This window comes from Scaptodrosophila lebanonensis, unplaced genomic scaffold (genome assembly GCF_003285725.1).
Source record: "Scaptodrosophila lebanonensis strain 11010-0011.00,11010-0021.00 unplaced genomic scaffold, SlebRS2 tig00001410-arrow-pilon, whole genome shotgun sequence".
Lineage (NCBI taxonomy): Eukaryota > Metazoa > Arthropoda > Insecta > Diptera > Drosophilidae > Scaptodrosophila > Scaptodrosophila lebanonensis.
The window spans coordinates 3,427,545-3,441,814 of NW_022060738.1; the positions used below are offsets into that span (position 1 = coordinate 3,427,545).

Here is a 14,270-nt window from a genome sequence, read left to right on the forward strand (position 1 = left end):
ACACTGCTTAGAGTTAAACAAAGTGTTGCGAAGCATATGTATCCCGAATTTGTTGCAGCAACCAGCAAGAGGCAATGCAAAAAGGCAAAAAAGGCAAAAAGTTGTCATTGACTGATGCCAACAACACGCGGTGTTCCCAAGCGGTCCCCCATCTAAGTACTAACCGCGCCCGACGCTGCTTAATTTCGGTGATCAGACGAGAACCGATGTATTCAGCGTGGTATGGTCGTTGGCGAATACTGAGCGTTGGAAACCGTGTTTTATGCTGACATTCCATTGCCACTGAGTTCAAAACAAAAGTATCCTTGAGATATGCTGAGTTCTGTCTCAACGCTTACGTCCTTTCGCCCAAGTGCTTACTAATGTCATTAACTGTACATAATTTTCATTTAAAATCTGCTTCAAAATTGTTTTAATTTGTTTGTATAAATAAATCGTCGGCTGTGGGCAATTTCTTTTTTGTTTCATATCTTAACCAATAATTGTTCACAAATTAATTTGTTGCAAAGTAAATTCTTGTTGAATACCTAAGTCAATGGATTATGAAGGGGTGTTAACACACTTCCGTTTAATTTTCAACTAGTTCTTTGGAGTAAATCAAAGCAAAATGCTCAAAATATAACACTGCTTAGAGTTAAACAAAGTGTTGCGAAGCATATGTATCCCGAATTTGTTGCAGCAACCAGCAAGAGGCAATGCAAAAAGGCAAAAAGGCAAAAAGTTGTCATTGACTGATTGTTCACAAATTATTTGTTGCAAAGTAAATTCTTGTTGAATACCTAAGTCAATGGATTATGAAGGGGTGTTAACACACTTCCGTTTAATTTTCAACTAGTTCTTTGGAGTAAAGCAAAGCAAAATGCTCAAAATATAACACTGCTTAGAGTTAAACAAAGTGTTGCGAAGCATATGTATCCCGAATTTGTTGCAGCAACCAGCAAGAGGCAATGCAAAAAGGCAAAAAGTTGTCATTGACTGATGCCAACAACACGCGGTGTTCCCAAGCGGTCCCCCATCTAAGTACTAACCGCGCCCGACGCTGCTTAATTTCGGTGATCAGACGAGAACCGATGTATTCAGCGTGGTATGGTCGTTGGCGAATGCTGAGCGTTGGAAACCGTGTTTTATGCTGACATTCCATTGCCACTGTTTGTTGTTATAACCAAATCGTCATCTGTGGGCCATTTCTTTTTTGTTTCATATCTTAACCAATAATAGTTCACAAATTATTTGTTGCAAAGTAAATTCTTGTTGAATACCTAAGTCAATGGATTATGAAGGGGTGTTAACACACTTCCGTTTAATTTTCAACTAGTTCTTTGGAGTAAAGCAAAGCAAAATGCACAAAATATAACACTGCTTAGAGTTAAACAAAGTGTTGCGAAGCATATGTATCCCGAATTTGTTGCAGCAACCAGCAAGAGGCAATGCAAAAAGGCAAAAAGTTGTCATTGACTGATGCCAACAACACGCGGTGTTCCCAAGCGGTCCCCCATCTAAGTACTAACCGCGCCCGACGCTGCTTAATTTCGGTGATCAGACGAGAACCGATGTATTCAGCGTGGTATGGTCGTTGGCGAATGCTGAGCGTTGGAAACCGTGTTTTATGCTGACATTCCATTGCCACTGAGTTCAAAACAAAAGTATCCTTGAGATATGCTGAGCTCTGTCTCAACGCTTACGTCCTTTCGCCCAAGTGCTTACTAATTTCATTCCCTGTACATGATTTTCATTTAAAATCTGCTTCAAAATTGTTTTAATTTGTTTGTATAAATAAATCGTCGGCTGTGGGCAATTTCTTTTTTGTTTCATATCTTAACCAATAATTGTTCACAAATTAATTTGTTGCAAAGTAAATTCTTGTTGAATACCTAAGTCAATGGATTATGAAGGGGTGTTAACACACTTCCGTTTAATTTTCAACTAGTTCTTTGGAGAATACAAGTTGTCGCAGTAAAGCAAAATGCTCAAAATATAACACTGCTTAGAGTTAAACAAAGTGTTGCGAAGCATATGTATCCCGAATTTGTTGCAGCAACCAGCAAGAGGCAATGCAAAAAGGCAAAAAAGGCAAAAAGTTGTCATTGACTGATGCCAACAACACGCGGTGTTCCCAAGCGGTCCCCCATCTAAGTACTAACCGCGCCCGACGCTGCTTAATTTCGGTGATCAGACGAGAACCGATGTATTCAGCGTGGTATGGTCGTTGGCGAATGCTGAGCGTTGGAAACCGTGTTTTATGCTGACATTCCATTGCGACTGAGTTCAAAACAAAAGTATCCTTGAGATATGCTGAGTTCTGTCTCAACGCTTACGTCCTTTCGCCCAAGTGCTTGCTAATTTCATTCCCTGTACATGATTTTCATTTAAAATCTGCTTCAAAATTGTTTTAATTTGTTTGTATAAATAAATCGTCGGCTGTGGGCAATTTCTTTTTTGTTTCATATCTTAACCAATAATTGTTCACAAATTATTTGTTGCAAAGTAAATTCTTGTTGAATACCTAAGTCAATGGATTATGAAGGGGTGTTAACACACTTCCGTTTAATTTTCAACTAGTTCTTTGGAGTAAATCAAAGCAAAATGCTCAAAATATAACACTGCTTAGAGTTAAACAAAGTGTTGCGAAGCATATGTATCCCGAATTTGTTGCAGCAACCAGCAAGAGGCAATGCAAAAAGGCAAAAAGGCAAAAAGTTGTCATTGACTGATTGTTCACAAATTATTTGTTGCAAAGTAAATTCTTGTTGAATACCTAAGTCAATGGATTATGAAGGGGTGTTAACACACTTCCGTTTAATTTTCAACTAGTTCTTTGGAGTAAAGCAAAGCAAAATGCTCAAAATATAACACTGCTTAGAGTTAAACAAAGTGTTGCGAAGCATATGTATCCCGAATTTGTTGCAGCAACCAGCAAGAGGCAATGCAAAAAGGCAAAAAAGGCAAAAAGTTGTCATTGACTGATGCCAACAACACGCGGTGTTCCCAAGCGGTCCCCCATCTAAGTACTAACCGCGCCCGACGCTGCTTAATTTCGGTGATCAGACGAGAACCGATGTATTCAGCGTGGTATGGTCGTTGGCGAATGCTGAGCGTTGGAAACCGTGTTTTATGCTGACATTCCATTGCCACTGAGTTCAAAACAAAAGTATCCTTGAGATATGCTGAGTTCTGTCCCAAAGCTTACGTCCTTTCGCCAAAGTGCTTACTAATGTCATTAACTGTACATAATTTTCATTTAAAATCTGCTTCAAAATTGTTTTAATTTGTTGTTATAACCAAATCGTCGGCTGTGGGCCATTTCTTTTTTGTTTCATATCTTAACCAATAATTGTTCACAAATTAATTTGTTGCAAAGTAAATTCTTGTTGAATACCTAAGTCAATGGATTATGAAAGGGTGTTAACACACTTCCGTTTAATTTTCAACTAGTTCTTTGGAGAATACAAGTTGTCGCAGTAAAGCAAAATGCTCAAAATATAACACTGCTTAGAGTTAAACAAAGTGTTGCGAAGCATATGTATCCCGAATTTGTTGCAGCAACCAGCAAGAGGCAATGCAAAAAGGCAAAAAAGGCAAAAAGTTGTCATTGACTGATGCCAACAACACGCGGTGTTCCCAAGCGGTCCCCCATCTAAGTACTAACCGCGCCCGACGCTGCTTAATTTCGGTGATCAGACGAGAACCGATGTATTCAGCGTGGTATGGTCGTTGGCGAATGCTGAGCGTTGGAAACCGTGTTTTATGCTGACATTCCATTGCCACTGAGTTCAAAACAAAAGTATCCTTGAGATATGCTGAGTTCTGTCTCAACGCTTACGTCCTTTCGCCCAAGTGCTTACTAATTTCATTCCCTGTACATGATTTTCATTTAAAATCTGCTTCAAAATGTTTTAATTTGTTGTTATAACCAAATCGTCGGCTGTGGGCCATTTCTTTTTTGTTTCATATCTTAACCAATAATTGTTCACAAATTAATTTGTTGCAAAGTAAATTCTTGTTGAATACCTAAGTCAATGGATTATGAAAGGGTGTTAACACACTTCCGTTTAATTTTCAACTAGTTCTTTGGAGAATACAAGTTGTCGCAGTAAAGCAAAATGCTCAAAATATAACACTGCTTAGAGTTAAACAAAGTGTTGCGAAGCATATGTATCCCGAATTTGTTGCAGCAACCAGCAAGAGGCAATGCAAAAAGGCAAAAAAGGCAAAAAGTTGTCATTGACTGATGCCAACAACACGCGGTGTTCCCAAGCGGTCCCCCATCTAAGTACTAACCGCGCCCGACGCTGCTTAATTTCGGTGATCAGACGAGAACCGATGTATTCAGCGTGGTATGGTCGTTGGCGAATGCTGAGCGTTGGAAACCGTGTTTTATGCTGACATTCCATTGCCACTGAGTTCAAAACAAAAGTATCCTTGAGATATGCTGAGTTCTGTCCCAAAGCTTACGTCCTTTCGCCAAAGTGCTTACTAATGTCATTAACTGTACATAATTTTCATTTAAAATCTGCTTCAAAATTGTTTTAATTTGTTGTTATAACCAAATCGTCGGCTGTGGGCCATTTCTTTTTTGTTTCATATCTTAACCAATAATTGTTCACAAATTAATTTGTTGCAAAGTAAATTCTTGTTGAATACCTAAGTCAATGGATTATGAAAGGGTGTTAACACACTTCCGTTTAATTTTCAACTAGTTCTTTGGAGAATACAAGTTGTCGCAGTAAAGCAAAATGCTCAAAATATAACACTGCTTAGAGTTAAACAAAGTGTTGCGAAGCATATGTATCCCGAATTTGTTGCAGCAACCAGCAAGAGGCAATGCAAAAAGGCAAAAAAGGCAAAAAGTTGTCATTGACTGATGCCAACAACACGCGGTGTTCCCAAGCGGTCCCCCATCTAAGTACTAACCGCGCCCGACGCTGCTTAATTTCGGTGATCAGACGAGAACCGATGTATTCAGCGTGGTATGGTCGTTGGCGAATGCTGAGCGTTGGAAACCGTGTTTTATGCTGACATTCCATTGCCACTGAGTTCAAAACAAAAGTATCCTTGAGATATGCTGAGTTCTGTCTCAACGCTTACGTCCTTTCGCCCAAGTGCTTACTAATTTCATTCCCTGTACATGATTTTCATTTAAAATCTGCTTCAAAATGTTTTAATTTGTTGTTATAACCAAATCGTCGGCTGTGGGCCATTTCTTTTTTGTTTCATATCTTAACCAATAATTGTTCACAAATTAATTTGTTGCAAAGTAAATTCTTGTTGAATACCTAAGTCAATGGATTATGAAAGGGTGTTAACACACTTCCGTTTAATTTTCAACTAGTTCTTTGGAGAATACAAGTTGTCGCAGTAAAGCAAAATGCTCAAAATATAACACTGCTTAGAGTTAAACAAAGTGTTGCGAAGCATATGTATCCCGAATTTGTTGCAGCAACCAGCAAGAGGCAATGCAAAAAGGCAAAAAAGGCAAAAAGTTGTCATTGACTGATGCCAACAACACGCGGTGTTCCCAAGCGGTCCCCCATCTAAGTACTAACCGCGCCCGACGCTGCTTAATTTCGGTGATCAGACGAGAACCGATGTATTCAGCGTGGTATGGTCGTTGGCGAATGCTGAGCGTTGGAAACCGTGTTTTATGCTGACATTCCATTGCCACTGAGTTCAAAACAAAAGTATCCTTGAGATATGCTGAGTTCTGTCTCAACGCTTACGTCCTTTCGCCCAAGTGCTTGCTAATTTCATTCCCTGTACATAATTTTCATTTAAAATCTGCTTCAAAATTGTTTTAATTTGTTTGTATAAATAAATCGTCGGCTGTGGGCAATTTCTTTTTTGTTTCATATCTTAACCAATAATTGTTCACAAATTAATTTGTTGCAAAGTAAATTCTTGTTGAATACCTAAGTCAATGGATTATGAAGGGGTGTTAACACACTTCCGTTTAATTTTCAACTAGTTCTTTGGAGAATACAAGTTGTCGCAGTAAAGCAAAATGCTCAAAATATAACACTGCTTAGAGTTAAACAAAGTGTTGCGAAGCATATGTATCCCGAATTTGTTGCAGCAACCAGCAAGAGGCAATGCAAAAAGGCAAAAAAGGCAAAAAGTTGTCATTGACTGATGCCAACAACACGCGGTGTTCCCAAGCGGTCCCCCATCTAAGTACTAACCGCGCCCGACGCTGCTTAATTTCGGTGATCAGACGAGAACCGATGTATTCAGCGTGGTATGGTCGTTGGCGAATGCTGAGCGTTGGAAACCGTGTTTTATGCTGACATTCCATTGCCACTGAGTTCAAAACAAAAGTATCCTTGAGATATGCTGAGCTCTGTCTCAACGCTTACGTCCTTTCGCCCAAGTGCTTACAATTTCATTCCCTGTACATGATTTTCATTTAAAATCTGCTTCAAAATTGTTTTAATTTGTTTGTATAAATAAATCGTCGGCTGTGGGCAATTTCTTTTTTGTTTCATATCTTAACCAATAATTGTTCACAAATTAATTTGTTGCAAAGTAAATTCTTGTTGAATACCTAAGTCAATGGATTATGAAGGGGTGTTAACACACTTCCGTTTAATTTTCAACTAGTTCTTTGGAGAATACAAGTTGTCGCAGTAAAGCAAAATGCTCAAAATATAACACTGCTTAGAGTTAAACAAAGTGTTGCGAAGCATATGTATCCCGAATTTGTTGCAGCAACCAGCAAGAGGCAATGCAAAAAGGCAAAAAAGGCAAAAAGTTGTCATTGACTGATGCCAACAACACGCGGTGTTCCCAAGCGGTCCCCCATCTAAGTACTAACCGCGCCCGACGCTGCTTAATTTCGGTGATCAGACGAGAACCGATGTATTCAGCGTGGTATGGTCGTTGGCGAATGCTGAGCGTTGGAAACCGTGTTTTATGCTGACTTTCCATTGCCACTGAGTTCAAAACAAAAGTATCCTTGAGATATGCTGAGTTCTGTCTCAACGCTTACGTCCTTTCGCCCAAGTGCTTACTAATTTCATTCCCTGTACATGATTTTCATTTAAAATCTGCTTCAAAATGTTTTAATTTGTTGTTATAACCAAATCGTCGGCTGTGGGCCATTTCTTTTTTGTTTCATATCTTAACCAATAATTGTTCACAAATTAATTTGTTGCAAAGTAAATTCTTGTTGAATACCTAAGTCAATGGATTATGAAAGGGTGTTAACACACTTCCGTTTAATTTTCAACTAGTTCTTTGGAGAATACAAGTTGTCGCAGTAAAGCAAAATGCTCAAAATATAACACTGCTTAGAGTTAAACAAAGTGTTGCGAAGCATATGTATCCCGAATTTGTTGCAGCAACCAGCAAGAGGCAATGCAAAAAGGCAAAAAAGGCAAAAAGTTGTCATTGACTGATGCCAACAACACGCGGTGTTCCCAAGCGGTCCCCCATCTAAGTACTAACCGCGCCCGACGCTGCTTAATTTCGGTGATCAGACGAGAACCGATGTATTCAGCGTGGTATGGTCGTTGGCGAATGCTGAGCGTTGGAAACCGTGTTTTATGCTGACATTCCATTGCCACTGAGTTCAAAACAAAAGTATCCTTGAGATATGCTGAGTTCTGTCCCAAAGCTTACGTCCTTTCGCCCAAGTGCTTACTAATGTCATTAACTGTACATAATTTTCATTTAAAATCTGCTTCAAAATTGTTTTAATTTGTTGTTATAACCAAATCGTCGGCTGTGGGCCATTTCTTTTTTGTTTCATATCTTAACCAATAATTGTTCACAAATTAATTTGTTGCAAAGTAAATTCTTGTTGAATACCTAAGTCAATGGATTATGAAAGGGTGTTAACACACTTCCGTTTAATTTTCAACTAGTTCTTTGGAGAATACAAGTTGTCGCAGTAAAGCAAAATGCTCAAAATATAACACTGCTTAGAGTTAAACAAAGTGTTGCGAAGCATATGTATCCCGAATTTGTTGCAGCAACCAGCAAGAGGCAATGCAAAAAGGCAAAAAAGGCAAAAAGTTGTCATTGACTGATGCCAACAACACGCGGTGTTCCCAAGCGGTCCCCCATCTAAGTACTAACCGCGCCCGACGCTGCTTAATTTCGGTGATCAGACGAGAACCGATGTATTCAGCGTGGTATGGTCGTTGGCGAATGCTGAGCGTTGGAAACCGTGTTTTATGCTGACATTCCATTGCCACTGAGTTCAAAACAAAAGTATCCTTGAGATATGCTGAGTTCTGTCCCAAAGCTTACGTCCTTTCGCCAAAGTGCTTACTAATGTCATTAACTGTACATAATTTTCATTTAAAATCTGCTTCAAAATTGTTTTAATTTGTTGTTATAACCAAATCGTCGGCTGTGGGCCATTTCTTTTTTGTTTCATATCTTAACCAATAATTGTTCACAAATTAATTTGTTGCAAAGTAAATTCTTGTTGAATACCTAAGTCAATGGATTATGAAAGGGTGTTAACACACTTCCGTTTAATTTTCAACTAGTTCTTTGGAGAATACAAGTTGTCGCAGTAAAGCAAAATGCTCAAAATATAACACTGCTTAGAGTTAAACAAAGTGTTGCGAAGCATATGTATCCCGAATTTGTTGCAGCAACCAGCAAGAGGCAATGCAAAAAGGCAAAAAAGGCAAAAAGTTGTCATTGACTGATGCCAACAACACGCGGTGTTCCCAAGCGGTCCCCCATCTAAGTACTAACCGCGCCCGACGCTGCTTAATTTCGGTGATCAGACGAGAACCGATGTATTCAGCGTGGTATGGTCGTTGGCGAATGCTGAGCGTTGGAAACCGTGTTTTATGCTGACATTCCATTGCCACTGAGTTCAAAACAAAAGTATCCTTGAGATATGCTGAGTTCTGTCCCAAAGCTTACGTCCTTTCGCCAAAGTGCTTACTAATGTCATTAACTGTACATAATTTTCATTTAAAATCTGCTTCAAAATTGTTTTAATTTGTTGTTATAACCAAATCGTCGGCTGTGGGCCATTTCTTTTTTGTTTCATATCTTAACCAATAATTGTTCACAAATTAATTTGTTGCAAAGTAAATTCTTGTTGAATACCTAAGTCAATGGATTATGAAAGGGTGTTAACACACTTCCGTTTAATTTTCAACTAGTTCTTTGGAGAATACAAGTTGTCGCAGTAAAGCAAAATGCTCAAAATATAACACTGCTTAGAGTTAAACAAAGTGTTGCGAAGCATATGTATCCCGAATTTGTTGCAGCAACCAGCAAGAGGCAATGCAAAAAGGCAAAAAAGGCAAAAAGTTGTCATTGACTGATGCCAACAACACGCGGTGTTCCCAAGCGGTCCCCCATCTAAGTACTAACCGCGCCCGACGCTGCTTAATTTCGGTGATCAGACGAGAACCGATGTATTCAGCGTGGTATGGTCGTTGGCGAATGCTGAGCGTTGGAAACCGTGTTTTATGCTGACATTCCATTGCCACTGAGTTCAAAACAAAAGTATCCTTGAGATATGCTGAGTTCTGTCCCAAAGCTTACGTCCTTTCGCCAAAGTGCTTACTAATGTCATTAACTGTACATAATTTTCATTTAAAATCTGCTTCAAAATTGTTTTAATTTGTTGTTATAACCAAATCGTCGGCTGTGGGCCATTTCTTTTTTGTTTCATATCTTAACCAATAATTGTTCACAAATTAATTTGTTGCAGAGTAAATTCTTGTTGAATACCTAAGTCAATGGATTATGAAAGGGTGTTAACACACTTCCGTTTAATTTTCAACTAGTTCTTTGGAGAATACAAGTTGTCGCAGTAAAGCAAAATGCTCAAAATATAACACTGCTTAGAGTTAAACAAAGTGTTGCGAAGCATATGTATCCCGAATTTGTTGCAGCAACCAGCAAGAGGCAATGCAAAAAGGCAAAAAAGGCAAAAAGTTGTCATTGACTGATGCCAACAACACGCGGTGTTCCCAAGCGGTCCCCCATCTAAGTACTAACCGCGCCCGACGCTGCTTAATTTCGGTGATCAGACGAGAACCGATGTATTCAGCGTGGTATGGTCGTTGGCGAATGCTGAGCGTTGGAAACCGTGTTTTATGCTGACATTCCATTGCCACTGAGTTCAAAACAAAAGTATCCTTGAGATATGCTGAGTTCTGTCTCAACGCTTACGTCCTTTCGCCCAAGTGCTTACTAATTTCATTCCCTGTACATGATTTTCATTTAAAATCTGCTTCAAAATGTTTTAATTTGTTGTTATAACCAAATCGTCGGCTGTGGGCCATTTCTTTTTTGTTTCATATCTTAACCAATAATTGTTCACAAATTAATTTGTTGCAAAGTAAATTCTTGTTGAATACCTAAGTCAATGGATTATGAAAGGGTGTTAACACACTTCCGTTTAATTTTCAACTAGTTCTTTGGAGAATAAAAGTTATCGCAGTAAAGCAAAATGCTCAAAATATAACACTGCTTAGAGTTAAACAAAGTGTTGCGAAGCATATGTATCCCGAATTTGTTGCAGCAACCAGCAAGAGGCAATGCAAAAAGGCAAAAAAGGCAAAAAGTTGTCATTGACTGATGCCAACAACACGCGGTGTTCCCAAGCGGTCCCCCATCTAAGTACTAACCGCGCCCGACGCTGCTTAATTTCGGTGATCAGACGAGAACCGATGTATTCAGCGTGGTATGGTCGTTGGCGAATGCTGAGCGTTGGAAACCGTGTTTTATGCTGACATTCCATTGCCACTGAGTTCAAAACAAAAGTATCCTTGAGATATGCTGAGTTCTGTCTCAACGCTTACGTCCTTTCGCCCAAGTGCTTGCTAATTTCATTCCCTGTACATAATTTTCATTTAAAATCTGCTTCAAAATTGTTTTAATTTGTTTGTATAAATAAATCGTCGGCTGTGGGCAATTTCTTTTTTGTTTCATATCTTAACCAATAATTGTTCACAAATTAATTTGTTGCAAAGTAAATTCTTGTTGAATACCTAAGTCAATGGATTATGAAGGGGTGTTAACACACTTCCGTTTAATTTTCAACTAGTTCTTTGGAGAATACAAGTTGTCGCAGTAAAGCAAAATGCTCAAAATATAACACTGCTTAGAGTTAAACAAAGTGTTGCGAAGCATATGTATCCCGAATTTGTTGCAGCAACCAGCAAGAGGCAATGCAAAAAGGCAAAAAAGGCAAAAAGTTGTCATTGACTGATGCCAACAACACGCGGTGTTCCCAAGCGGTCCCCCATCTAAGTACTAACCGCGCCCGACGCTGCTTAATTTCGGTGATCAGACGAGAACCGATGTATTCAGCGTGGTATGGTCGTTGGCGAATGCTGAGCGTTGGAAACCGTGTTTTATGCTGACATTCCATTGCCACTGAGTTCAAAACAAAAGTATCCTTGAGATATGCTGAGTTCTGTCCCAAAGCTTACGTCCTTTCGCCAAAGTGCTTACTAATGTCATTAACTGTACATAATTTTCATTTAAAATCTGCTTCAAAATTGTTTTAATTTGTTGTTATAACCAAATCGTCGGCTGTGGGCCATTTCTTTTTTGTTTCATATCTTAACCAATAATTGTTCACAAATTAATTTGTTGCAGAGTAAATTCTTGTTGAATACCTAAGTCAATGGATTATGAAAGGGTGTTAACACACTTCCGTTTAATTTTCAACTAGTTCTTTGGAGAATACAAGTTGTCGCAGTAAAGCAAAATGCTCAAAATATAACACTGCTTAGAGTTAAACAAAGTGTTGCGAAGCATATGTATCCCGAATTTGTTGCAGCAACCAGCAAGAGGCAATGCAAAAAGGCAAAAAAGGCAAAAAGTTGTCATTGACTGATGCCAACAACACGCGGTGTTCCCAAGCGGTCCCCCATCTAAGTACTAACCGCGCCCGACGCTGCTTAATTTCGGTGATCAGACGAGAACCGATGTATTCAGCGTGGTATGGTCGTTGGCGAATGCTGAGCGTTGGAAACCGTGTTTTATGCTGACATTCCATTGCCACTGAGTTCAAAACAAAAGTATCCTTGAGATATGCTGAGTTCTGTCTCAACGCTTACGTCCTTTCGCCCAAGTGCTTACTAATTTCATTCCCTGTACATGATTTTCATTTAAAATCTGCTTCAAAATGTTTTAATTTGTTGTTATAACCAAATCGTCGGCTGTGGGCCATTTCTTTTTTGTTTCATATCTTAACCAATAATTGTTCACAAATTAATTTGTTGCAAAGTAAATTCTTGTTGAATACCTAAGTCAATGGATTATGAAGGGGTGTTAACACACTTCCGTTTAATTTTCAACTAGTTCTTTGGAGAATACAAGTTGTCGCAGTAAAGCAAAATGCTCAAAATATAACACTGCTTAGAGTTAAACAAAGTGTTGCGAAGCATATGTATCCCGAATTTGTTGCAGCAACCAGCAAGAGGCAATGCAAAAAGGCAAAAAAGGCAAAAAGTTGTCATTGACTGATGCCAACAACACGCGGTGTTCCCAAGCGGTCCCCCATCTAAGTACTAACCGCGCCCGACGCTGCTTAATTTCGGTGATCAGACGAGAACCGATGTATTCAGCGTGGTATGGTCGTTGGCGAATGCTGAGCGTTGGAAACCGTGTTTTATGCTGACATTCCATTGCCACTGAGTTCAAAACAAAAGTATCCTTGAGATATGCTGAGCTCTGTCTCAACGCTTACGTCCTTTCGCCCAAGTGCTTACTAATTTCATTCCCTGTACATGATTTTCATTTAAAATCTGCTTCAAAATTGTTTTAATTTGTTTGTATAAATAAATCGTCGGCTGTGGGCAATTTCTTTTTTGTTTCATATCTTAACCAATAATTGTTCACAAATTAATTTGTTGCAAAGTAAATTCTTGTTGAATACCTAAGTCAATGGATTATGAAGGGGTGTTAACACACTTCCGTTTAATTTTCAACTAGTTCTTTGGAGAATACAAGTTGTCGCAGTAAAGCAAAATGCTCAAAATATAACACTGCTTAGAGTTAAACAAAGTGTTGCGAAGCATATGTATCCCGAATTTGTTGCAGCAACCAGCAAGAGGCAATGCAAAAAGGCAAAAAGTTGTCATTGACTGATGCCAACAACACGCGGTGTTCCCAAGCGGTCCCCCATCTAAGTACTAACCGCGCCCGACGCTGCTTAATTTCGGTGATCAGACGAGAACCGATGTATTCAGCGTGGTATGGTCGTTGGCGAATGCTGAGCGTTGGAAACCGTGTTTTATGCTGACATTCCATTGCCACTGAGTTCAAAACAAAAGTATCCTTGAGATATGCTGAGTTCTGTCTCAACGCTTACGTCCTTGCGCCCAAGTGCTTACTAATTTCATTCCCTGTACATGATTTTCATTTAAAATCTGCTTCAAAATGTTTTAATTTGTTGTTATAACCAAATCGTCGGCTGTGGGCCATTTCTTTTTTGTTTCATATCTTAACCAATAATTGTTCACAAATTAATTTGTTGCAAAGTAAATTCTTGTTGAATACCTAAGTCAATGGATTATGAAAGGGTGTTAACACACTTCCGTTTAATTTTCAACTAGTTCTTTGGAGAATACAAGTTGTCGCAGTAAAGCAAAATGCTCAAAATATAACACTGCTTAGAGTTAAACAAAGTGTTGCGAAGCATATGTATCCCGAATTTGTTGCAGCAACCAGCAAGAGGCAATGCAAAAAGGCAAAAAAGGCAAAAAGTTGTCATTGACTGATGCCAACAACACGCGGTGTTCCCAAGCGGTCCCCCATCTAAGTACTAACCGCGCCCGACGCTGCTTAATTTCGGTGATCAGACGAGAACCGATGTATTCAGCGTGGTATGGTCGTTGGCGAATGCTGAGCGTTGGAAACCGTGTTTTATGCTGACATTCCATTGCCACTGAGTTCAAAACAAAAGTATCCTTGAGATATGCTGAGTTCTGTCTCAACGCTTACGTCCTTTCGCCCAAGTGCTTACTAATTTCATTCCCTGTACATGATTTTCATTTAAAATCTGCTTCAAAATGTTTTAATTTGTTGTTATAACCAAATCGTCGGCTGTGGGCCATTTCTTTTTTGTTTCATATCTTAACCAATAATTGTTCACAAATTAATTTGTTGCAAAGTAAATTCTTGTTGAATACCTAAGTCAATGGATTATGAAAGGGTGTTAACACACTTCCGTTTAATTTTCAACTAGTTCTTTGGAGAATAAAAGTTATCGCAGTAAAGCAAAATGCTCAAAATATAACACTGCTTAGAGTTAAACAAAGTGTTGCGAAGCATATGTATCC

The 14,270-nt window shown here is 39.0% G+C and overlaps 22 non-coding genes across 22 annotated transcripts; all 22 read right to left on the bottom strand.

Annotated features, from left to right (window-relative positions):
- Positions 1-115: 115 nt before the first annotated feature.
- Positions 116-234, bottom strand: LOC115630896. The gene has a single exon (XR_003996187.1). It is a non-coding gene; the product is annotated as a 5S ribosomal RNA (ribosomal RNA).
- Positions 235-979: 745 nt separating this feature from the next.
- LOC115630907 lies at positions 980-1,098 on the bottom strand. Its single transcript, XR_003996198.1, has one exon. It is a non-coding gene; the product is annotated as a 5S ribosomal RNA (ribosomal RNA).
- A 361-nt stretch (positions 1,099-1,459) lies between these two features.
- On the bottom strand, positions 1,460-1,578 carry LOC115630823. Its single transcript, XR_003996121.1, has one exon. It is a non-coding gene; the product is annotated as a 5S ribosomal RNA (ribosomal RNA).
- A 514-nt stretch (positions 1,579-2,092) lies between these two features.
- LOC115630834 lies at positions 2,093-2,211 on the bottom strand. The gene has a single exon (XR_003996132.1). It is a non-coding gene; the product is annotated as a 5S ribosomal RNA (ribosomal RNA).
- Positions 2,212-2,964: 753 nt separating this feature from the next.
- On the bottom strand, positions 2,965-3,083 carry LOC115630846. The gene has a single exon (XR_003996143.1). It is a non-coding gene; the product is annotated as a 5S ribosomal RNA (ribosomal RNA).
- Positions 3,084-3,597: 514 nt separating this feature from the next.
- Positions 3,598-3,716, bottom strand: LOC115630858. Its single transcript, XR_003996154.1, has one exon. It is a non-coding gene; the product is annotated as a 5S ribosomal RNA (ribosomal RNA).
- A 513-nt stretch (positions 3,717-4,229) lies between these two features.
- LOC115630866 lies at positions 4,230-4,348 on the bottom strand. The gene has a single exon (XR_003996159.1). It is a non-coding gene; the product is annotated as a 5S ribosomal RNA (ribosomal RNA).
- Positions 4,349-4,862: 514 nt separating this feature from the next.
- LOC115630867 lies at positions 4,863-4,981 on the bottom strand. The gene has a single exon (XR_003996160.1). It is a non-coding gene; the product is annotated as a 5S ribosomal RNA (ribosomal RNA).
- A 513-nt stretch (positions 4,982-5,494) lies between these two features.
- LOC115630868 lies at positions 5,495-5,613 on the bottom strand. The gene has a single exon (XR_003996161.1). It is a non-coding gene; the product is annotated as a 5S ribosomal RNA (ribosomal RNA).
- A 514-nt stretch (positions 5,614-6,127) lies between these two features.
- Positions 6,128-6,246, bottom strand: LOC115630869. The gene has a single exon (XR_003996162.1). It is a non-coding gene; the product is annotated as a 5S ribosomal RNA (ribosomal RNA).
- A 513-nt stretch (positions 6,247-6,759) lies between these two features.
- LOC115630870 lies at positions 6,760-6,878 on the bottom strand. The gene has a single exon (XR_003996163.1). It is a non-coding gene; the product is annotated as a 5S ribosomal RNA (ribosomal RNA).
- A 513-nt stretch (positions 6,879-7,391) lies between these two features.
- On the bottom strand, positions 7,392-7,510 carry LOC115630871. The gene has a single exon (XR_003996164.1). It is a non-coding gene; the product is annotated as a 5S ribosomal RNA (ribosomal RNA).
- Positions 7,511-8,024: 514 nt separating this feature from the next.
- LOC115630873 lies at positions 8,025-8,143 on the bottom strand. The gene has a single exon (XR_003996166.1). It is a non-coding gene; the product is annotated as a 5S ribosomal RNA (ribosomal RNA).
- A 514-nt stretch (positions 8,144-8,657) lies between these two features.
- LOC115630874 lies at positions 8,658-8,776 on the bottom strand. The gene has a single exon (XR_003996167.1). It is a non-coding gene; the product is annotated as a 5S ribosomal RNA (ribosomal RNA).
- A 514-nt stretch (positions 8,777-9,290) lies between these two features.
- Positions 9,291-9,409, bottom strand: LOC115630875. Its single transcript, XR_003996168.1, has one exon. It is a non-coding gene; the product is annotated as a 5S ribosomal RNA (ribosomal RNA).
- Positions 9,410-9,923: 514 nt separating this feature from the next.
- LOC115630876 lies at positions 9,924-10,042 on the bottom strand. Its single transcript, XR_003996169.1, has one exon. It is a non-coding gene; the product is annotated as a 5S ribosomal RNA (ribosomal RNA).
- Positions 10,043-10,555: 513 nt separating this feature from the next.
- On the bottom strand, positions 10,556-10,674 carry LOC115630877. The gene has a single exon (XR_003996170.1). It is a non-coding gene; the product is annotated as a 5S ribosomal RNA (ribosomal RNA).
- Positions 10,675-11,188: 514 nt separating this feature from the next.
- On the bottom strand, positions 11,189-11,307 carry LOC115630879. Its single transcript, XR_003996171.1, has one exon. It is a non-coding gene; the product is annotated as a 5S ribosomal RNA (ribosomal RNA).
- A 514-nt stretch (positions 11,308-11,821) lies between these two features.
- Positions 11,822-11,940, bottom strand: LOC115630880. The gene has a single exon (XR_003996172.1). It is a non-coding gene; the product is annotated as a 5S ribosomal RNA (ribosomal RNA).
- Positions 11,941-12,453: 513 nt separating this feature from the next.
- LOC115630881 lies at positions 12,454-12,572 on the bottom strand. Its single transcript, XR_003996173.1, has one exon. It is a non-coding gene; the product is annotated as a 5S ribosomal RNA (ribosomal RNA).
- A 505-nt stretch (positions 12,573-13,077) lies between these two features.
- Positions 13,078-13,196, bottom strand: LOC115630882. Its single transcript, XR_003996174.1, has one exon. It is a non-coding gene; the product is annotated as a 5S ribosomal RNA (ribosomal RNA).
- Positions 13,197-13,709: 513 nt separating this feature from the next.
- On the bottom strand, positions 13,710-13,828 carry LOC115630883. Its single transcript, XR_003996175.1, has one exon. It is a non-coding gene; the product is annotated as a 5S ribosomal RNA (ribosomal RNA).
- Positions 13,829-14,270: the final 442 nt, after the last annotated feature.